The sequence below is a fragment of the Equus przewalskii genome, chromosome 7 (genome assembly GCF_037783145.1).
Source record: "Equus przewalskii isolate Varuska chromosome 7, EquPr2, whole genome shotgun sequence".
Classification (NCBI taxonomy): Eukaryota; Metazoa; Chordata; class Mammalia; order Perissodactyla; family Equidae; genus Equus; species Equus przewalskii.
The window spans coordinates 67901202-67925469 of record NC_091837.1 but is presented as its reverse complement, the minus strand read 5'-3'; positions in this window follow the sequence as shown (position 1 = coordinate 67925469).

Genomic DNA, 24268 nt, shown 5'->3' with positions numbered 1-24268 from the left:
CAGAAGGACATTTCCCTTCACATCCTCCATCTCCCTTCCCTCTCCTGCTCTGGGTCAGGTGTCGGCTGAGTCCACAGCGCTCCACGCTCAATGGCCTGGATGGGTGCTTGGTTGTTCTGGACCTTGGCACTTTTAGTTGGGTGTTGTCTTCTCTATTTATTCGTTCTGTCAACACTTGGCCGTGCCGCAGCCCTGCTCTTTGTTCAAGCGTGCGTGCCCATTGGGCAGCTCAGCTTTCACTGGAGGATGTAAACTCCAGTTCAATTCAATGGAACATCTTAACCTGCAGTATCAAAAATCTGGTTCCGCGTACTCATCAAACAGCATAGCCGGAAACTCCTGGCCAAATGATACCCATCAAAAGCTTGAGGTATAAGAGATAATCTGTGGAGGTGCAGTCCAGCCATTTCTCTAATTTAGTGCTTCTGAACCTTTGGAGAAAAAGTTATGGGCTCTCACCCCAGAAAAATGCACATAAACAAGAACTCAAAATTGTGCATGCAGTGTTAGGGGTTCGTAGGCCTCATTAAGACCAGTTGAAGGACCCTGTTCCAAATACTCCAAAATATTGACCTGGACTGAGCAGAATCATCAGAAACCTGGGTGCATGGACCACAGGTTTTGGTGTCATTGTGAAAACACTCTTACTAGAATGAACTGAGGTGTTGACCATCAGCTTACCATTCAGGGCTGTTCCAAGATTCATCCCCATGGTTTTACGGAAAAGATGTGGCTGAGATGATTGTCCATCGTGTTACCTGGCTTCTTCTTTAAGAGAATCCACAGGAAAAGTTTCTTTCCAACCTCAGTGCCAGGAAATCTTGTTCTTCTCCACTGTGACTGGCTCGTTTTCATTTGATGGACATGGTAAGTCCTGTAACCTGTCACGTTTCCTTCTTTGCATGGCCTGCCAGGTCTCTCGGAACCTAACCAAAGCCTAGCAGTAGCCCAACTGTGTAAGCTTTTTTGGGTAGTAATCTCGCTTGGAGTGTTAACCTTATCCAGAAACCAAATTTTCTCATCTTCTGATTTTTTCAATTTTGTACTATGTGGTTTTTTCCATAAATCCTTTTTGAAACATTGCGGGATAGAAATAAAACAATTACATAATTGTTTCAATTTTTACTTTTCTCACCCTCAAAGATTAATGGAAAAGACAGAAATGTAAACAGATCAAGTATACCGCCAAGAGGCCAGACCTATATTTGCAGTGTGAACAAGACAAGTTCAGAGCCCCGAGAATAGGGAGGCTAATAAGGTGGTCAAGGAAGGCTTCCTGGAGGAAAAGACGCCTGAACTGAGTCTTGTTTGCTGAGCAGAGTATTTCAATCAAGGATGATTTTGTTATGTCGCCGCCACCTTGAGGACACACGCTGTGGGTTGCTTCCCCAATAATCAGAGACGTGTTGAGAGGCACAGGAGCACTAAGATCAGGAGACGCCGTGCAGTCTTAGGGGAGTCGCTTACCTGGCTTGTTACTTAGACTCCAACTGTTACGTGAGGACAGATTAGCTGCCCTGCCTCAAAAAGGGCTGCTGTCAGCGTGAAATGAGAGATGGACGAGAGTTGGGAATTAGGTTGACTTAATGGCAAAGTTCTTCCCTGGGCACAAGAGAATGCCTGTCCAGGGGCGACCAGGGTTCAGAGCACAGCCCTGGGCTGCAGGACATTTTCCACTCTGCCAGTACCCCGGACCCTATTGGGGTCGAACCCATGAAGTGCACAGGCTTCCTGGGTTGTTTGCTTTCTGTTTCTGTAGCACTGGGTTAATTACATTCATCTCACAGTTGTGTGTGAGGGTAAATTGGCTCTACAAAGGTTTAAAAAAGAATCTCTGATTTATAGCATTTGCTGATTTGGGTGGGGTAAATACACCAATATTCCTAAATATTTCACAGCTGTCTCTCACTAGCCAGAATGAGCTGGCTCCAGCACATCACTGTACCTGCCTCCCTCTCTCATCGATAAGGTCTTAAAAGAAAGGCCTATGTCTCCATTCTCTTTGCATGCCTAGCGTGCAGTATTGTGCTTGGTAAACAGGAAGCCTCACTAGGAGTTTTTGAATGAATGAATGGATGAATGAATGGATGGATGAATGAATGAACAAAGGAGGGACTGAGTGAATGAATGAAGAATGGGGTTGGTCTTGTCCCTCTGATTAGTGTTAGCTTCTGAGAGTTATCTCCTGACACCATCCTTCTCAGGGTCTGTCTACCCATCTCCAGCTCTGCGGCTGTGACAAATCCCCTTTCACATGTTCCCAATGCCAAAGGTTTTCAGGGCACCGTAGAGACACACATGCACAAAAGACATAAGCCAAATCACTCCTGAAATTGCCATTGACGAGAGCAGGATGTAGATCATTCAGGTGCTGCCATAAAGCAAGTGTTCCCATAGTTAAAGTTAGAGGCATCTGCAGGAGCTGTTACCTTATTGCAATGAGCCCCTTCAGGTGGAGGTGCGGAAGTCATTATGCCTGTTAGGGTGGTTTATAGCCTGTGGGTCGTATGTAATACTCACTACCGGGGAACCTGAATTACCCTCGGGGCTGGCTGGGAGCTCCCTGCCTTGTTAATTTTCTCTTGTTACAGGGAGGCATTCCCCGGGGCCAACTTGATGCAAAGGATGCTAGTGTAGCTGTTACCTAATGTCCCTTAGTCTGATGATGGTCCCAGCTTGGGTCCCAGACATTTACCTAGTGTGCAGTTAGCACTAGGGTTTTACATAAAGCCAGCCAGAAAGTAATTTGAAAGTCCTTCAAGGTCAAAGGGAGGTAGACAAAGGTTATGGACAACCCTGTGTGGCACCAACTCTGTGAGATTTTTCTCGGCCCCCAAACTCCACCCCAGGCAAAATTCATGGGTCAGCCTTCATCCCACTGCCCGAGTACACACTCATTGAACTGCAGTGACTTTTTACATGACTAGCCTACTAGGAGAAGGGTCATGGCTTATCAATCTTTTTATCCTCAACTAGAACCTTTGGAATAGAAACAATACTAAATATACGTTAAACAGATAAATAAATGTGTGGATGTATCTTGCCCTAGATTTACTGCATCCCTGAATTATGAAAGGTTTTCAGATGTAATTGGAAAATGATGGATCAAATCTTTAAAGAATCACGGTGAGTGACACAAGAGTCAGAAAACCAAACAGTCAAGTGTCCTACTTTCAGGCACAGGGAAAGAAGAGATTCTAGGAAGCACAAGCCAGGGAACCTTTGTGCTTCTCCTTGGCTAAGCCTGAGAGTAGGTTAAAAGTGACTTGTGCATGGGGAGACCTGACACGCTACCTCAGCCAGGTGAACAAGGTCAACCTCATCAGTGACAAGTCATGGTAATAGCCTGTATCCCTGATATGATGTGATGAGAATGGTACTTTACCTCTCTGGTCTTCCTCCCCCAAATCTATAGCCCCAGCCTAACCAGGAGACAAGGGCAAATTGAGAGTCATCCTACAAAATCCCTGACCAGTACCCCTTAAAGCTGTCAGGCTCATCAGAATAAAGGAAATCCTGAGAAACCATCACAGCCCAGAAGAGCTGAAAGAGACACTACTAACTATAATGTGATGCCCTTGATGGGATTCTGGAACAGAAAAAGGACATTGGGGGAAAACTTGTGAAATCTGGAGAAACTATGATATTTGGTTAATAGTAATATACCAGTATTGATGCCTTAGTTATGACAAATGTACCGTCTTAATATAAGATGTTAACAATAGGGTGCCAGGTATATGGGAACTCTCTGTACAGTCTTTGCGACTTCTCTTAAATCAATTACAAGTTTGTTTTGGTAAAGTGAGTTATGTACATTGAGGAGACAGAGCTGTGATTATAAGAATCGGTCATGGACTCAACAATAGGCCTGGACAGCTGGGCTCATTTGCTCCTATGACAGGGCAGAATGCCTGATAAGTCTCTAGGGAAATGTACCTTTAAGCCTTGACATGTGTGGCCTGGGTGGCCCTATGCTGGCTGAGTGATCACCTGCCCTGGGAAGGGTGTTTACCAGGTCTGCATCCCCTGGAAGGTGATAGATAAAGATAGATAGATAAGATAGATAGTGTTAGGTCACAGGAGTCTTTCCTTGACCCTGTCCTTTGAGATCTCCTGTTGATCAGGAGGGAATGGACACTTTAAATGATACGATTGGGATACCAAAATCATATATGCACACAGAGCAGAAACTAACAAAACGGAAATTAACAGATATAACAAAAATGCTTATTTGTATGCAAGTAAAGGATGAGACTTGGTTAAATAGCCATTTCATGGAGAGAAAAAATAACTTTTGGATTAAATCGATGTGAAGATAAGGCTGCCAATGTAATTAATTATAAACTTGGGATCCATTAAGTATAAACTCTACATTTCAAGAGAGACACTGACATGCTCCCCAGAGGAGAGTGACCAAGATGGTGACACTTCTGGAAACCATAGAAGACTAGATGAAGAAATTAACCCGGAAATGACACTTGCGGGGAGAGGGAGCTGTGGGCCGTATGTCAGCTGTGTTCAAATATTATAAAGCCTGCAAGGGAACTAGTCCTGCCTCCTCCAAACCTTCAACTTCTGGACCACCCCTGGCCAAGGCAGAGCCTCCCCGAGGGGCTTGTCTGCCCCAGCTAGGGGTGTCTGGAATTGATATTATTGCCCTAAGCGTGTGTGATGGTAAATTCTATGTGTCAACTTGACTGGCCAAAGGGATGCCAAGACAGCAAGTAAAACATTATTTCTGGGTGTGTCTGTGAGAGTGTTTCCAGAAGAGATTTGAATCGGTGGGCTGAGTCAAGAAGCTCTGCCTCACCCACACGGGTGGGCATCATCCAACCTGCTGAGGGGTTGAATAGAACAGAAAGGCGAGGAAGGGTGAATTTGTTCTCTCTGCTTGAGCTGGGGCATCCGTGTTCTCCTGCCCTCAGACATCAGCAAGCCTAGTTTTCAGGCCTCCAGACTTACACCGTTGGCTCCCTGGTTCTCAGGACTTTGGGTTTGAACTAGAACTCCACCACCAGCTTTCCTGGTTCTCCAGCCTGCAGGCAGCAGATTATAGGACTTCTCAGCCCCTAGGATTAGGTGAGCTAATCCCTCATAACGAATCTCTTTCTGTATATCTATATCTCCTATTGGTTCTGTTTCTCTGGAGAACCCTGACTGATACAGCCTGGAATCTCCTAGACTGTTTCTTCTCCAACTGCAATGTGCATCACTTGAGGGTCTTGTTTGTTAAAATGCAGATTCTGATACAGCAGATCTGAGCTCAGGCCCAAGATGTTGCATTTCTAACAAGCTCCCAGGTGAAGTCAGTGCTTCTCAAAGAGAGGCCAGCCAGGGCAGGGTGCTCTGTGGGGCATTCAATAAATGTTAGATATTATTATTATTATTACTATTATTATTATTACCACCATCATTGCCAAAGTCTACTCCAATCTAGACAAAGCTCCCAAAATCTTGATACCAGCTACCTGAGTCTAAATGTTGGGACCGCCTACAGTTTCCTGCTGCTATGACCCACCTTGAACCCAGATTGGACCCGCTCCCTTGGAGACCAACCTAATCAAGGTCAATCTTGACTTTCTCTCTGCTAAGAGTGAATTTCCATTTTGCTGGACACACTGGCCCTAGGGTGTCATCAGTCCACATACCATGACCCATCCTGCCCCCAGCTCCTTCCTTTCCCCATCAGCCCATGCTTTGCTGATGCGTTTAATGGGTTGTGCCAGGTTCCAAAGGGCAGAAGCAGGCCCAGTGGAAGTTTAAGGGAAAATATAACAATATTCCCATAAGAATCTGAGCTGCTCACCAGTAAAAACTGGGTTTATTTGTAAAGTCATGACCTTCTGTCATTACAGGTTTCCAATGAAGGCTAAAAGATCACCTGTCATGGGTATCATGTAGGTGACTCCTGTCCAGGAGGAGAAAAGGAAGGCAACAGAAATTTGCCAAGATTTAGTCCAATGACTTCTGTGAGGCCCAGAGCCACATGATTTCCCAAACCCTCATAATGCTTGTGAGCCATAAGCTAATTCCCTTCTCTCCTCATCCATCTCAATTCTCGCTTTCCTTCATGCGTCCAGGGATTGACTTCCCCTAACAAGAAAAAGCTCAAAGTGTGAGACACAAACCTGCATCAAAATCACTTAGAGAACTTGTTAAAATGCAGATTACTGATCCCTGAGTCAGACCCCAATATCAGAATCCCTGAGAGTAGATCTCAGGAATCACATTTTTTTAATAACCAAGAAGGTGACTTTCATGGGTGGGTTTTGCCATCACTCAGGTTTGGAGTGTGACTGTCTGGGCAGGCATCTTTCTGGCTGGCAGACCCACATGGGAGCACAGTTGGGACACGTGGAGCTGGAAGTCTCTTTGAGACATCAAAATGTGATCTTGAGTGGACTGTTGCCCCAGTGGTTCTGGTCAGAGGAAAAGTCAGGACTAGAGAGATAAATCTGGAACTCTGGGTATGAATGTTCTGGTATGAGACAAAGACAAGGAGTGAAAAAAAGGAAGAGCCCAAGGTCAAGCCTCTGAGGACTCCAGCCAAGCAGAGAAGGATAAGCCTGCAAAAGAGGTGGAGAAGAACAGCCAAGGAGGATAGAGGGAAAAAAGACTATTCCAGTAGAGAGGATTTCAAGAGTGTATTCCATGGCATTGAAGACCAGTGAGTAGTCAAGGAGGAAGAGGACCCAGAAAAGTCTGGATGTGGGGGCAACATGGAAATCCCTCATGACCTAGGGGAATATTGTGTTGTGGAGCAATATTATTACATGTTATGAAATGTACATTTTATTTTGAGGATTTTAAGCAAGAGAATAGCATGCCTAGTTTTGGGAGATGAATTGAAAGAAACTAGACTGAAGACATGGAGGCCAAGAAGGAAGTTTTTGTGAGTGTCAGACAGGGGTAAAGAGGAGACGTAGGACTCAAGAAAAGTTCAGGAAGTAAAGCATAGCAGAAGAGCATTATTCACAATAGCCCAAAGGTGGAAACAACCCAATGTCCATCAACTGGTGAGTGGATAAATCTAATGCGGCATATCCACACAACAGAACGGTATTCAGCCAGGAAAAGGAGCAAGATACTGATTCATGTTACCATATGGATGAACCTTGAAAGCATTAGGTGAAGTGAAAGAAACCAGTGACAAAAGAGCACATAGTATATAATTCCAGTTATGTGAAAGGTCCAAAGTAGGCAAATTTCTAGATACAGAGAGTAGATTAGGTTTTCTAGGACTGAGTGAAATTGAGGGATTTTGGGGGGAAAGGTTTGGCTGATGTGTATGTGGTTTCTTTTGGGGATGATGAAAATGTTCTAAAATTGACTGTGTTGATGGTGGCACAACCCTGCGAATATACCAAAAAACATTGAATTGTACACTTCCAATGGGTAGACTGCATGGTATATGAGTTATACCTCAATCAAGTTTTATTAAAATGGCAGAAAAGGAAGAGGAGAGAGGCAAGGATGGTCTCCAGGTTTGAGTGGTGTCTCAGGTTAGGTTCCCCAGAAAACAGACTCAGCGGTAGAGATTTGTGGGCAGGGTCAACGCCTGTGGGCGAGTAAAGGGAGGGTCCTGCCTGGGCAGAGCGAGGACCCCAGCTGTGAAGCTGTCTTCACAAAGGCCTCAGCCCAGTGCACAGGGAGCTCTAAAGTGGGGAAAGCCCTTCACACCCCACACAACCTGTCAGTCATTGGCTGTCCACAGGAATGGACATGACGTTGGACAAAGTGGACAAGATCTTCTTGAGCTGAGGACAAGCTCTGGAGAGGGACTCAGCTGAGAGCCATCACTCAGCAGCGCTCCCAGCTGCTGGGGAGCAGAGTGGTTTGGCACCGAGAGGGCATCTGGGGGACTTCAGCACAGCCTCCACTACAAATGGCCACTCTGAAAGAGAGGGAAGGAGACGCCAGTTGGAAAAGAAACTGACCTAGTCAGCTGAAAGGAGACATCGAAAAGGAAGCGAAGCACATTAGGCTGTTAGAAATTGAACAGCAACTCCTCTGCAATAACTTTTGCAAAATGTTTTTAATCTTCACATTCAAATTAATATGGTTTTGGCTGCATGATGTGGATCAATAGTGTATTAAACATGGATTTCCACACAAATAGCTCTACAGGCCTATCTGGTCAATAATATGTGTTATTAAAGCTCCCTAAATACATATTTACAGAATTGGACCAATAATCCAGCCTTTCAAGGGTCCCCCAATGCCTGCTGGACCTCAGGAGCCTAGCAGCGACCCCAACACTGCAAGTCTGAAAGAAATGGGGCTTGAAACTGCTGTGGGACCAAGAGTCATTCTTCCCAGGCCAGCTGAAGAGGACTCCGCCCTTCCTCTCCTGCTTGTTGATAGAGTTACCCTTAACCCCAGCACAGTACAGAGGAGGAATCTGGGGATTTGAGAGATAAAGGGACCTACACAAATTCACAGAGCAGGTGGAGGACCCCAGGCCAGAACCCTGACCTCCCATCTCCTATTCAGCACAGTCAGCAGAGTCAGAAAGAGCAGAACTTGGACCCTCTCTCTGCCGGCTACTGGCTGTGTCAACTGGTACAAGCTACTTCACCTCTTCGCACCTCAGTCTTCTCTTCAGCAAAGCAGGAGTAATGAGTTGTGCCTACTTAGTGGAGCTGTAAAGATCCAATAAGAGAATTCTCTGAAACTATTCAGCCCAAAGCTTGCCTATGGCATCTGGTAAATGTAAGGCACCAGTATCATTATCCTGCTGCTCCCTGAGCAGGGGGCTTGGTTACATTTTCCTCACAGGCTGTCACCCCACTTATTATCTCAAACAGGGAGATCTTCAACAACCCAAGACCTTCAAAGGCAGGAAATATCTCCCTGGCCCAACTCCACAATAGGAGACTGGGACATCATTATTTCTCTGCTTTGAAAACAACCCTTTTTGAAGTTTATGATCTGAACCTTTCCCAATGGCAAAATAGCAAGGGGGTGGGGGTGAGAAGGGGGAATGGGGGCTCCTTGTCCTCTGTCCCTGAGCCATGACATGGCTGGAACCTCCAGGGAGGTATTCACATCCATGTTCATTCACATCACTCTGACGGTATCATTTCAGGGCCACCAAAGACCCCAAACCCTGCTTTCCTGAATCCAAGGGTCATAAATGCCTCCATTCGAGATTCCTATCTTTGGGCATCCTCTGGTTTTCTCCTCCATTAAAACAGTACTACTTTACATTAATACGATTGTCAGCTCAAAAGCAAATAGGGTCCCGAAATCGTGAGCCTTTCTTGGCGTTAAGGAAGTCTCTCACAGACTCGGAATTCATTTAGGTTAACTTTTTAGATTTTTACCTAACAAAAAGCTGTATAAAACTTTAAAATGCCCACAGAGTCCAATTTCTGAAATGAGCAGATAAGATATTATTGCCTCTTCAGAAGAGGTCAGTGTCTCTGAGAAAGTCGCAACGAGTGTCAGCGGCTTGGCAGGACCAGTGCGCATGCCCCTTGCAGAGTTGAGAGCAGGACTCCTTGTGGAGGAGCAGAGGGAGGAATTTTGACACTGCAGCACTGGCCCACGCATCAGACCCCAGAGCTCATAATCTCCCAGGAGCGGAGGAGCAACAGGAGAATGTTGGAGGATGACAGCTGGGGGAGCAGACTGGGAAAGGGAAGGAAGAAGGGGCTCCCCATACTTGACCTTATCTCTCCCAAGTCTCCCACAGGCCAAACATGCCAGGTCCGGGGGCACTCTGCCACACTGCTGCCCTGTGGAAATGACCCCCTGACAGCGTCCTATTGGTCCCAAGATGGAGCAGAGGAGGTGAACCCTGAACAGAATCTGTCTTGATTAGGAACCACTGTCCTCACAGCCCAGCCTCACCAAACCTGCAACCACCAGGACACCCATTTCTCTCCTTGAAAGGTCAATCAATAGGATGTATGTTTGCGTTGAGGTCATCTGGCGGCCAGTCCATCACTGTCCACAGCTCCGTGCCTTGTCAGCTCTCTAACGGTTTCTCCCACTCTCAAAGCTGCCCCTGGATGCGGAGTGGCTGAGCATGGCCGGATCATCACAAATGACAGAGAGTGTCAGAAGCAATTAGGACACTCAGAGCACAGCTACCCTCCTTGTTTTCCTGGGGCTCAAGATCAGGTGAGAATGCCACATGGTCTTTATCACGGAGTGAAAACTTTCTCTTCTCACTTGTCCATGCCCATGAGTGGAATGGTGCAGAACAGTGGCATCCAGGCCACATCTCACCTTGGTATAGACAGCATCACTCTCCCAACCACACCATCGGTTAGAATGCTGACCTGCTCGACTGAAGGGAGGCGAGGGGCAGGTGGGGCTGGGCCAGGGAATCAAGAGGTGCCATGCTCAGCTCTAGCCCCTCATCCTTCTCAACCTCAGATGTGTGTAACATTGGGATAAATAATCCCACTGGGCCCTAGTCATCAGGACCAAATCAGACAACGGAAATTTAAGTGCTTGTAAACGAAAATTTAAGTGTCTGAAGAGGAACAGGCCAGAAGTCAGGAGACTGCAGGTTTGGTCCAAATGTTGGCATTAACTGGAAAACACAGTCATAAACAAGTCATTTGGGCCCTCCAAACCTCAGTTTGCTCATCTACAAAATGAGACCTCTGGTCCAGACTTCATAAATTCCTTCTGACTCTAAATGGGCAGAGGAAGGGAATTTGGCTAAGTGAGTGCTGGGAAGCATCACATTTAAGGCATTATGTTTTAGGCAAGATTTAAAATTTCCACACTGGTCCAGATTGCCACTCTAGAGCTCCATACTACACTGATGTCCACAGAGTGTGTCCCCAGCCTGGTTTTGCCAACCCGGACCTACTGACTCAGCTGCTTTCCTTTCCAGAATGCTTGAAGCCCCACTCCTTCTTGACCATTCTGCTCCTGCCCCATGGGTCTTCTTTCAGTTTCCTCAGACTCCCTGCTTCCTCTGGGCTTTTGTACATGCTATGATCACTGCCTACCTGGATCTGTCTTCCCTCCCTGCCCAGTGGATCTTATTATCCTGCGTCTTTGTGTTTGAGCCCTTGCGGACAGCTATCCCATTTTGTTGCCCTTTGGATTCCTAGCCCATAGCCAGCATTCGCCACACAGCGGACGTTCTATTAATACTTCCAGGAAGGATAAATCAGTGAATGCATGTGTGAACATAGAACCTATACTCAGAGATTTCCAGATTAGAACCTCTACTTGTTTAAATCTAAATAATCATCTTTCACTTTAAAACAGCCAAGGGAGATAATGCACATTATCTACTAACATGCATCTCCCCTCTTTTTGATCAACAGAGCCCAGTTTCCCACTTTCCAGACTCCCTTGCAGCTAAGGGTGACCATGTGACTCACTTCTGGCCAATGAATTGCAAGCAGAAGTCTAGTAGGTATGCATCCAGTAAACCTATTGTTTTCCTGATCAAAAGAGAAAGACTTTGCCAGCACACAGTGCATTTTATCATTTGCAAAAGTCCCTGCCTGGAACTTGGACCTGATCTCTTGAGGGGGAGCAGCCATCTTGGGGCTATGAGGACAAAAGCCAGTGCTAAGGATAACAGAGCAGAAAGGAGTCTTGTCTCTGATGACATGTGTGAATAGCACCATTAGCTCTGGACTACCTATTCCTGGTCTATTTTTCATATGAGAAAACTATAATCCCTAATTGTTTAAGCTGCTGTGGTCAGGTTCTGTCACAGACAGCCAAATGGAATCCTAATTGAGTCAACAGCTAACCAGAAATGAACAATATGACTACTCATTCATTCAGAAAACACTCAAGCACCTACTCTGTGTCAGGTCCTACGATCATTGCTTTTCCTACATTGGAGTGCAAATCTGAACACAACTCTGCCATTCCCTCAAACTGAGTGGAAATTTTCTAAATGATAAATACCTCTGGAGGCTTTCCAGTAATCTTTTTGAGTTGTTCTTTAACTGTTTTTGTTGCTTATTTTTGGGAGGTCTCTTCACATATGTCTTTCCTCCCAAATAACAGCTTGAACCATATGAAATTGCTGTTTCTATACATCAAAAATGTGTGTTCATTTGCTGTGATTTAACTTAAATATCATACCCGACTTCTTAATGTGAACCACAGATTTTTCTCTGTGGTCTTGACTGGACCCCACAACCCATGCAATTCATAAGGGAATACCCTCCTGAGAAGAGGGATGGGAAATCACTTCCTGTCCCAGCCACCAGTTTCCTCATCTGTACAGTGGACAGTTTGGGCTAGAACCTGCCTAGGTTCTGCTGACACAGATAGTCTAGAAAGAGAAAGCTGTGTTCTGTCACCCCAACACAACCGGGGCCTCGCTGCCCATTGAAGACACCAACCAGGCTCTGGGCACTGCGGCAGTGATGGTCCCAGGTAAATCACAGAATCAGATATGGCTGGCGACCCAGAAGTCTGCAAGAGGTCTTCTTGTCCATCCCTCTGACCCCAACATCCCCAACACTGGCCTTGTCTCCAAGTCAGAGCAGCCCAGGGCTGAGTGAGACAGCCAAGCCCTGGACCACCCATTGTGGGTGGACAGGCAGCGTCATAGCCCTGCACCTGTTTCCCCTTCTTTGAAAATCATGACAAAAGAGTGTAAAATGATGAGAGCACCTTAATTATCAACCACAAAAAAATTAATAATAAATATATATGTGAACTGGAGCTCTACAGTAATATGCAAATCTGAAATGTTTTGTGATGGTGACATCGAAAGTCATTTAAAAATGTTTACTCATTACATTATCTTTTCAATAATAATTTTAAAAGCTATTGTGAGGCAAAATGAGTTGAGGAACATGGAGGAAAGAGTTCAAAGTTCCCAAGAGGCACATTACTACTTAAATTCCAAGGATGCCCATTTAGAATGAAGACATTTTTACAGAGATGGAGCCAGTTCCCACAGGCTGCAGCCCAACATCTCTCACCCTCATCCTCGGGAACAGCTGCTCCCTTCCCAGTCTGTCAACTGCCCTTCTTTGATTAATCCATCCTTCCTGGTGAGGGCAGCCAGGCCAACAGCCCTCCATCCCCCCTGCCACGTGGGCCATCTTGGAGCCAAGTTTCTCTGGGTGAACTCCAGGGTGAGGTGCATTGAGGGGGTTAATTACACAAGCCCCTGTGCCTCCCCCAGCCCAGCACACTGACAATTTGGCAACTGCAGTACTGGTACAAGAACAATATGCCAAGCAGCTGGTGGCAGGGAACTCTGATTGATTAACAGGAGTCCCTGGGATGGCAGCCAACGTGTCCTTCTTTCCAGAGGAGCAGCAGGGCCCAGCACTCAGCTGATATGCATCCTCAATCCAGGCCCAGCTCACATGTAGGTAACTGAAATTCCGTGGGGGTAACACTTCCAAACCTTGTTACTCATTTACACCTCTGGGTGAATGACTCCGTCAGCAACTTTCTTTGCTTAGCCAGCTGAGGCATGTATTGGAATGGAACCCGGCATAGTATGTTTTGTTGGCATTTCAAAGCCTGGGAATGGTGTCCCAGGACTTGGGTCATGTGGGGCAATGGAACTGCCCATTGGAATGAGGAGCGAGAACCCTGAGAGGAGAGGCGGACGGTCCCCAGTACAAACAGCAAGAGCATCACCGTTTTGTCCAGGGCAGCACCAGAGCCTCTCTCTTCAACACCACCTCTGCCACACATTTGTTGGCATCTTCTAGATACCAGCTAGCCAGTGCCCCTGCTGACCTTTGGTGGCCACTACACTGCTGGGCAACCTGTGGACAGGAAGTCAGGCTGAGAAAATCTGCTTTTTGTTCACTTATTCACCCATCCACCCATCCATTCATCCTTCCTTCCATCCATACTTCATTCAAGTATTTACTGAGTGCCCCACCCTATACCAGGCACTGTACAAACCACTGGGGATGCAACAGTGACCCAGTAGCACAAAATCTCCGCTCTCAAAAGCTCTCATTCTAGTGGGGGAAGCAGCCAACAGGCAATTGTCAACAGGCAATCACAGAAACATGTTGCTAAGTGCCATATAAGATATGGGCAGGGTGTTATGGGAACACAGAGGAGGGGCCGCTAACTCAGCAGTGGGACTGGGGAAGCTTCGGTCTCCTCACCTATTAAACGGCAGCGTTGTCACTTTCCCAGCCAACCTACAGAGTTGCTGGGAGGACTAGATGAGATCAAGCATGTGAAGGAACTTTATAAACTGTAAAGCACCATGTAGACGCATACAAGTGTCATTGCTGTCATTTTCATTCCAGCCTACTTCCAAAGGACAAGGGAAAGGGCCACTAGGCAGCATTTCTGGGGCGTCTGGCCATGATACCTCTGCAGGCTAAAGCCACAGGCCAAGGCTCCCTCAGAATAGGACCATCTCCTGACAGACAGGCGATGGCACGCTGGCCCACTGCAAGCACTTTTACTGGTTTTTTCAGCAGTGGCGGGTAGTTGCATAGAATCATCCATACTCTAGGAACTCCTCTGTTTGGCGACCTTGCGAGTCTTCCAGGGGCATGAGGGACAGTGCTGGTGCATAGAAGGGGCTGACAGGCGTGAGAGGGCTGGGGCTAAGGGTTCGGACTATGGTCATGGAGCATGAGGAAGTTTAAAAGCTGAAACTAGGACGGCCTGAAGACGCTGGGTCTGCAAGTGCACCAACCAGAAACTTATGTCGATGTCAAAGGACAGGAGGGAACCTGATCCTAAGATGAGTTCTTGGATAAATGCTGTTTCCAACACAGAGTAAGCTCCTTGAAGCCCGAGAATGGGTCTATTCCATGGGACCCGGCATCCAAAGAGGGAGCCCCGCTATAATCAATGCAGAATCCAATAAACATCTGCTGGGTGTTTAAAATAAAATGCACCAGAAGGAGGGAAGAGCAGGAGATGCGTCTCTATCTCCCCAGGAAGGGAACTGAGACCCAAGGAAGTGAAGGGCCGAGTGGAGACTAGAGCCTGGCCTCCTGCCTCAGTGTTTAGGGCCCTTCCCTCTCCTGGGAAGAGGGCACAATGCAGTTGTGGGGGAAAATGCCTTCCCAGTCATTTACTCACAACGAGCAATCCACTTAACTCCTGTAAGCTTCTCTAGCCTTTATCTGTAAAATGGACCAAGGCGTTAGCCCATCTCATAGAGTTGTCGTGAGAATCAAATGGGACAGTGCACTTAGAGGCACTGTGTAAACGCAGATTCAGTACCTGAGGATGGGATCATTGTTATCACCGTGGCTCCCAGGGCTGGGAACCAGGGGGATGCACTCCTGGCAGCAGAAGAAACACCTTCAAAACTCCCCAGAACTGAGCTTCAAATGCTGAAAACTGTAGGTGGCAGCCATTGGCTGGAGCCAGAGCAGCCTGGGTCTGTGTGGTCCTGTGGGAGGGATTGAGAGGGGTTCCTCTGGGCTCCAAGGTCACCATGAATATCTAAAGCAAAAGTCTCCAGCAGGGACATGCTCTGCGGGTGATAGCTACAGCCCCTCAGAGGACCGTCCTGCCCAGTTTTTGTCCCAATAACAGGGAAACTTGTTTTCTAGACCCACCTCTGCCACACACATAAGGTGACCTGGGGCTCATTGTTTCATCCCCCTGGACTCAATTTCTGCATTTACATACACCCACAAATCCACTCAGGAGGTTATGGCGAGATGTCGCTATCAGCACCACTGAAAATTTCCATAAACATTGAACCCACCTCATGTCTATTCAGTGCCCGAAGGTCCTGTTTCTCTTAGTTGGCCAAATGTCACCAGTTCTGTTCCAGGGAGAGGACATCACACAGAAACAACCAGCAAGATACAAAATTCAAAGCCGCCAAATGTAACTAGTCAATCAGGGTCAATATTTATCAAGCCTAAAGGTGGGGTTTTTTGGTTGTTATTTTTTCCCTTTTCTTCATCACGCTATTCAGATGGGCATTCCTGTTTTGCTCCAGATCATGGTTTGGGCCCCACCATGCACCCAATTTGTTGAGGTTCCTATCAAAGGCAAAGCGCAAGAGAAGAGCCTTTTGAAAACCAAGTCGAACGAGATTTTAGTCCACAGCATTTGTTCATTTTTAATGTAAGTAATTAAACAAGCGATTTTTTTTTAAAAAAAGGAACTCCGATGCCTTTGGTTAAACACATTAATATAAATGATTAAAAAAAGCTAATCTCCTAATGAGTTGAGAATTTTATATCGATTCAGTAATTACAAAGCATATTGCAAAATCAATGATAAATACTCCTGAAATTCGTATTGATTGGCTCACTCTGATAAGATTATATTGAACACAGACCCTATACTTAAGATTGTAAATTTGCATTCATGTTAACACATTCAGTGACAAGTGGAAGCACAGGGCAGACCTCAGGCCGTCCTGGAAGGAGCTCTGCTCAGTACGTGGTGTTCACGCTCTTTCTACCCACTTGGTTCTGGCTTTCGAAGCTGCTGGTTAATGAAACATAAGATTATTACTCCCCTGTGCATTTAAGTTTTCAGGTCTTTATACAATAATTAATTAGGATTATGTGACAAGAAGAGAATTTCCACTAGGAAAAGGAAAACTAATAGTAATGCTTTAACAAATGATGCTTAAACTCCTATTGACTCAACTTAATTTATTTAATCTTTCTACCTAGACCACCCTGAAGGTAATTATTCACTTTAAATACTTTTAAACTAGTATCTTTTAAGTCTGGGATTTCTCATGTAGCCACTTACTGCCTAATAAAGTAGGCTTCCTGGGAATAAAGTGTTTCAAATAATATAGAAATGGATAGATCCATAAAATATATACATCAGCAGTTCTCAAAGTGTGGTCCCTGGATCAGCATCATGAGCATCACTTGTTAGAAATGGGAATTCCCAGGGTCTGACCCCAAACCTAGTGAACTGGAAACTCTGGGGATGGGGCCCAGCAATCTGTGTTTCCAAAAGGTGATTCCGATACCTGCTCAAGTTTGAGAACCACTGCTCTGGATCACTAGGATTTTCCTGAGCATTTACTATATGCCTATAACTATGCTACATGTCATGGGAACACAGGAGAATATGTGGTGCCTGCCCTCCGGGAGCTTACAATCAGGTTAGGATATTAAGATTTACATTCTTGGTTCTGTCACTAACCAGCTTAACATCTTGGCAAGATTTAACCCCTCTGGCCCTGTTTCTTCGTCCAAAGGGGATAAAGTTGGCCCAGATAATCTCTTAAAGGTGCTTCCCACTCCCGATAACCATTCTATGAGTCTAGAAGTTAGAGAAAAAGGAATTTGTTCACAGAAGTTCAACATCTGCAATATGATTTGAAACACAAAGGGAGAGCTTGCCCGCTACCCAGTTAACTCCTCCCTGGAATGGAATGGTCTTTGATTTTCCCTGTTGAAGTCACTCCTCTGGGTTTCACAGCATGAACCAAACCCTCTCTGGAAATATGGAACGGCATGGAGCAGGAAGGAAAATGCCTCCCCCTCCCATGGGATTCCAACATGTCCCCACCTAGTGAAAACCAGTGCTCCAACCCTTTCCTGTATCATGGCCCTCTAAGCCAGGGGCCCGTCACAGGAGGTCTCGGGCTGAAAGTTTCCCCTGGCACTGGTCAGAGGGCACTGCATAACCAAACCTTGGGTGGTGGGGAATGCCACTCATTTAGCAATATCAAGAGAATCCTGAATTAGGGAAGGCAAATTCCATGTGACAAAGGGATTCAGTGACAAAGCAGCCCTTAAAATAAAACCCCCTGCAACTCCACAACTGGGCCCCATCTGCCCCTAGCTGGCCCTTCCTGATCCCCTGGTCCTCCCATCGCCCACCCCTCCCAGCACACATTGTGAGGTACAACTGTTTCTAACGAAGTGAATGTTTGTTTGTGGTTCACAGGCAGGTCCTAAAGGTAATCCCCAAAGAGAGTGTCCTGACGTGCTTTGCACTAAGACATCATCATTGAAAAAACAGGACTTTCCAAGGGGAGAGCCGCCTGGCACATAAGAGAGTAAGTCTTAACTGACGTCATATTAAATACGGTGAATCCCCCTAGCAGTCATGGCGTGTTAGGGCTGGAAGGATCCTCAGAGGTTATTGAACTCTCTTGTATTACAGGCTATTAATGTAGAATTCAGCACTTCATTGTATCCTCTTTCATAGGATAGTGAATGATTTGTCCATTATCATTGTACCTCTATTATTCAGGCTTGGAATCAAGTCTTGAACCCAGAGCTCTTGCCCCGAGGCTAGTTCTGTCTCCATCACTGAAAGAAGAAGTTCCCCTTACAGCAGAAGTGGTCGTGGAGGACACAGCAAGAAGATATTTCTTTATGCCTGCCAGTTGGTCATTCTCCTCCATGAAAATACGTTTTAATGAACAACATTCTTCATCAAATCTTTAAGCAGAACGAACACTGTGAAATGTGCCATATCATTCCTAACACTTTGCTTGCCCCCTGTAACACCAAGGACCCCCAAAAGTGTTTGCACCTCTGTTTGCTGTCTTGCGGGGTCCCAGACACAGCCAACTCCAGGAAGATGCTCAGGATGCCCTTGTCTCAATCCTCCCCTTTTCTCTCGGGTCCCTTGAGAAATGTCTACATAGCTGTTTTATACTAAGGGACTATGTACTGCTAATAGGTTCCTTATCCTGTCTCAAAGGTAGGTGAATATTCAAAAAACGAGTGACCCTTACCCAAAAAATGGTGAAATTTCTGGCATCGGTGGTTAACAAGTTGGAGAAATTTTCATTCACTGATGGTAGGGGGAGGCCACTGGTGCCCCTCAGTTGCTCAGCATAGCTGACCTGACTCTGTTGGGTGACTGTCCCCCTTTTGGCAAGGTTTCCCTTTTAAATGGCCCAATCGATATTCATTAGGCATTGCCAGCTCCTTGTCTCTCCCTGATTTATCCGCCATGCTATAAAACCTATTAAAAATTAATTCTCTAATAGAAAAGGGCTCAAATTGGCTGCCCGGAGGTTCCGGATACAAGGCAAATGTACATTGCTTCTAGGAGGGAAAGACCCAAAGGCCGGAACTGTCCAGGAGTGGAGCATCACCTCTCCAAATCCACGTGCCCAGGAGAATCCATGAGCAGCCCTAGTGACATTTGTCGGTCCTGACAAAAGGGTGTCCCAGAGAACTTCAAATGGGAAGGAAAGGATGTGGTCCTCCTAATCGAGGACTGGACAATAGAATACTGGGACAATCTTCTGACCCAAATCCGGCCCATCAGAGAAGCAGGAGGGTGGATCACATTCTTTATGCAAAAAGCCCATCCCTGGTCAGGTGACCCAGCCCCACTTGGCCCTCCATGGACATAAGTGACATGGACCTTTGCTGGTTCCTGCGTCTCAGGAAGTGTTTTTCTCTAGTGCTTCTTTCTCTTTCCAACCTCTGCATGCAAATATCCCTCTAGGTCCTCCTTCTCTCTCCACTTCCTTTCTGTCTTAGGACTCTCATCATTCTAGTTGTCACCTTTTATGCATTCCTTCATTCAACAGGTAAAGTCTACAATGAACACTACCTGTCAAGCACTGTACTCAGAGCCATCCCTGCCCACCCTCCACCTCCAACATCTCCAGTTCTATGGAGGAGAAAGAGCCTATTAAAACAAGCTATCTCAGCAAAGTGGGAGGATGTTCAGAATGCAGTGGAGGCATAGGGCAAGACACACCAACCCAGGGAACCAGGGATCGTGGGGAACAGAGGAGCTTTCTTCGAGGCCATGAACTCTGATTGGAGCCCTGAGTGGCACGATGGGGAAAGCCGAGGCAGCAGCCCTGGTGGGGACAAGACCCAGAGCGGGGAGATAGCCAGGACCCTTCCAGGCCTCGGAGGAATTCAAGGCAGAGTGGTGAGACCTGGGACTGGAGTGATGAACAGAGGGTGGATCACCATGAGCTTTGAAGGCAAGAAAGGGTTTTACCTAAGAGAAAGAGGTTGTCAGATTTATTTTTTAGAGAGACCACTGGAGCTGCAGTGTGGAAAACAGCAAGAGAACCCAACAAGGCAATATTCCAGATAAGCGACAACAGTGACCTGGCCCAGGGCAGAGACAGCAGCAACGTTGAGAAGTGTGCTACACAGCGTAAACGATGAAGCAAGGAACCTGTTCACTGTTAGAGTCCCCAGGCTGAGAACAGAGCCTGGCACAGAAGAATGAATGGGGAGGTGAAAGGAGGGAAGGACCCAGAAAGCAAGCCCTGGGTCAACCTAAGAGTGATTAATATCAGCTGCTGGATTTAGTAATACAACTGACATGTTTGAATCTATATATATATATATATATATATTTGTATGCTTCATCATGCATCTTACCTTAAAAAATAGCACATGTTCATTCATTAATTCATCCCCCAAATAGCATATACCAAACACTATGCTAGATGCTAGAAATATGATAATAAAATAGATACAGTTCAGCCCTCAAGGAATTTATGGTTTTTACTACAGTGTTGACATAGCAGTGCTTTCTAGAAGAAGTAAGTGAGAGAAGGGGAGCATGTGCTGTTCCCGCTTCTCTCAGTGGGTCCACATATGGGAATTGTTCATCCAACTCATTATTAACAGGCCCTTCTCTTCTGGGCACTGTATGCCTGGGAGAAAGAACCAGGCCCTCTGGCTGAGCAGCAGTGCCAAGCCTCCTACAGGATGGCGAGTAGCACCACGTTGAAGATCAACATCTTCCTTTACATAGTTTTCCTGAAGTCTGACCTGCCCAGAAGGGCATGGCAGTCCCCTGAGCCTGAGCGAGGGGCCTCCCACTCCCAAGAGCAGATTTCAGGGCTTGGCCCATCCTGGCTGCGAGGCCAGCTTCCCCAGCCTCTGTGAAATATCCTGATGCACTGGTGAGCAGAATGATGAGGTGATTAAGTGGCCTGGGGATGAAGAGGAAGACTGAGAACACTTCTTCGATGACGGGGTTTGGAGGCTTGAGGGCTGAGATCACAGCTGAAAGTCTTGAGGGGCATGAAAACAGACGTGGTGTTATATCCCAGGTGGTAGAATTTGACCACCCTTGACGCCCAACCCTAAAAGAAGTTCATTCCAGATTAATAAAACCACCTGCAAGAGGCAGAAATTCTAAGATGAGGCAGCAGGCCATAATTCAAGTGGTTTCAAGAAGGGTTTGGATAAACTTATGGAAAATTCCTAATGGCTAATTAAGAGGAAGTCTGGGAGTACTGAGGGCAGGTCCAAAGTCACTGAACCTTTAAAATGACGTCTGTCAAATGCTCTGTTTCAGGGACAGATGTCAAGACTGGATGAACCAACGGACAGCCCATAATGGCACTTATGATGCCCAGAGCACACCTGAGGCACACCCAAAAGTCTCCACCCCATTCTGCCCTAGCCCACAAGGACATGGCTGGCTTTCCCCATCACTAACCTGAACTTTGCAGTTGCCAGCCCTGTCCTGGGGTCTGTGTACTTTCAGACCTGTGTGCACTGGAGCACTTCCTCCACGGAGCCTGGCGTTTGCTGCGGCATCTTGCCCCATCATTCCTCAGAACTTGGGATTAGTCTAGTCTCCCACTCCAGCCCAGAGCCAGGACCTCAAAAGAAGATGTGGAAACTGATGGTGGCCCTTCCTTCCTCTCTTTCCTAGTACAGAGGGCTCACATTTTTGCCAAGGGCGCCATTCAGTTCATGGGCTCCCAGGAACAATGGTTCCCAAGAGCCCCTGCAGAGGGGCTGACTCCCTGCACACCCTTCCAGCTCCAGCCTTAGACTCCAACCACCAGCCCCCAGCACCCCTGGCATGTCTCCTTGCCCAAATCTGCACTCATACAATAGATGGGCTGGTTGGTCAATTTTCTGATTGCTTCTTTTCAGTGAGGTGGGAAGGTACATCAACCAAGGGCTTTGTTGGGACAGGCAGTTTCCCTCCTTGCTACATCGGGCAGCCCTTGTGCTGAGCTCATGAATGGGAGAGGTCCAGAGCCTTGCTTCTGTATTTCCTTCCCAGACAGCAGCATGCCTGGCCCTCCCCAGCCTGTCATCTTGCCGCTCTCCCGTGTCTGTTCCTGGCAGAGGGAATCCGTCCAGCTTCCACCGCAACAACTGACCATAAGATGAAGGCAAGTTGGTCCTGGAGAGACGGGTTCTGGCACCTTGCAACCATTCGAGATGGTGACTCTGATGCCCAGGGCTCTGCTGGCTCCACAAAAATGGGAAAATAGACGATTCAAGTCTTCAAGATCTTTTCTCATCCCTTCCCAATACTCTCATGTTGTTCTCAGTCTCCCCTATCCATTCAATAAATACTTATTATGGACCTACTAAGTGCTAGGTGCTGGGAAGACCAGATAAATGGGACAGACATGGCCCCTGCCCTCGTGGAGTTTACGGGAAGAAAAGGAATAATCTTATTCATATGTTGATGTTCAGTGTACTGGCAGAGAATATAGTGTTGATGTTAAAGGGGTGTGTCCGCCAGAATTCTTGGTACCCTCTGCAGAGTATATTTTGAGTGGAGGGGTCTTTTCAAGTCTCACTTCATAAGAAACTTTGTACTCTGGCTCCGCCCAAGGTCGCTTCTGCCTGCACCCCTGATTTCCGCCCTCTGCTCCTCCTCCTTCCCCAGCTCTCCCAGCCCCTCCCTCCTCTGCCCGTCACAGCCCCTCCCCACACCCTCGCCCTCTCTGCCTCCTCCAGCACACTCGCCTTCAATCCACCCCTAGCTGCAAGCAAGAGCAGCAAGACTAATTTCATTTCTCTTCTTTTCCTTTGGTGAGTCGATCTGTGACAACCCTTTTTATGCATTTAATTCATTCTCAATGTCTCATAATCAGGGGGACGGTATCCCCTAAGGTTAGGCAAGAGCTTGTCAGGAAAAAAAAAAAAAAGGCAGTATAAATTCACAGAGGTAATCATAGTCTATCTCCACGTCCCACTGCCCGTGGAACTATTAACTAATATCACTCTCTAATCTTTTTTGTACTTATTTATTTTGTAGCGAGAAACTAGTGTTATAAACACCCCTACTGTCAAAACTTGTCATCCCCATTACCTCAAGGCGGGCTTCATCTCTGTTATTCTAATTTCAGAGTTTCTCAAATTCACAGCCGCTGGAAATTGAGTACAAAATCCATTATCATTTGTATATTTTAATTATGCAAATGAGGCAGCTCAGCTGCGATGTCCGGGACCTGCAGGGATGCCTGACTTGATTCTGGGTGATTACAATTTATCCAGTCGAGTCACTTTAATTGTAACAAGCTAATTACATTGTTTCATTTGGCTTTAACAAAAGAAAAAGAGACAGGAAGCTGGATGCGGCTCAGGGCCCCCGGAACAGACCGCTGCCTCTCCCCAGCGCTGGGGTGGAGGCGGCCAAGGGACTGGGCACAAGCGCTCTCTGCCCAATTGAGGGGCTAGGGGAGAACCACAGAGGAAGGGCAGCCAGTGGCCAGGTAGCTGGAGGCAGCTACCTTCTGGGGCAGTGGCATGCTCACCAGTGGTCTCTGTCAGGGGCAGGAGGACTCTCCTTCCAGCCAGGAGTTTATCCAGTGGTAAGCCTGACTTTGAAGAGATCAGACCATCTTACAGAAGGGCCTTTTCTACTCAAGCCCTTCTTGGCTCCAGGCTGACCGTCTTTGAGGACCTACCTAATTTCCACTGTCTGTGGGTCTGTGCATCCATATCCTGTTTCTGGCTAAAACTGTGTTAAGGCCATTGAGAATCCAGTGCAAGTGTTTCCCATGGTCAGAGAGAGGAAGATGCAGAAGTGGGTGAGGGAGTGGAGGGCAGAGAGATGACAGAAGGAACTGGGCAAATTCCACAAAGTGGGGACAATGCTTCACGAATGCATTTCTTAGGGCCATGTTTTCATTTCTGTGATTGAACATAAGCATTGATTCATCTGACCAGAAAGCAGCTGTTTTCTCTTGCAGTCATCACCCCCTGCCAAGGAGAGAGAAGGGGCTTGGGTTTGCAAGTGTGTTCGATATTTTAGCAAAATGAGAATCCCCAGGAAGCACAAGGCTCACGCACACTAAGAAATGACCATTCCTCATAAGAGAGTTCCAGCAGGACCAGAATTACAGTGTTTGCTACGAGAGTTGACTATTTACAGGCATTAGCCCGAGTCTGGGTCTGCAGTCTGGGGTGTTGCTAAACGCTTTTTTTCTTTTGGTTCTTTTGGTTCACCTCCTCCAGAACCAGAGTCCATGACCTTTCCACTCCTGAGTCTGGGCCAGACAAAACCTACGACCTCAGCCACTGAACATGGGCAATAGACACAATGCCAAAGTCCAGGAATTAGACTAATGGCCTAGAAACGTTGGCAAATCAATTAATCAACAAATATTTATTGAGGTCTATTGAGATTCTAT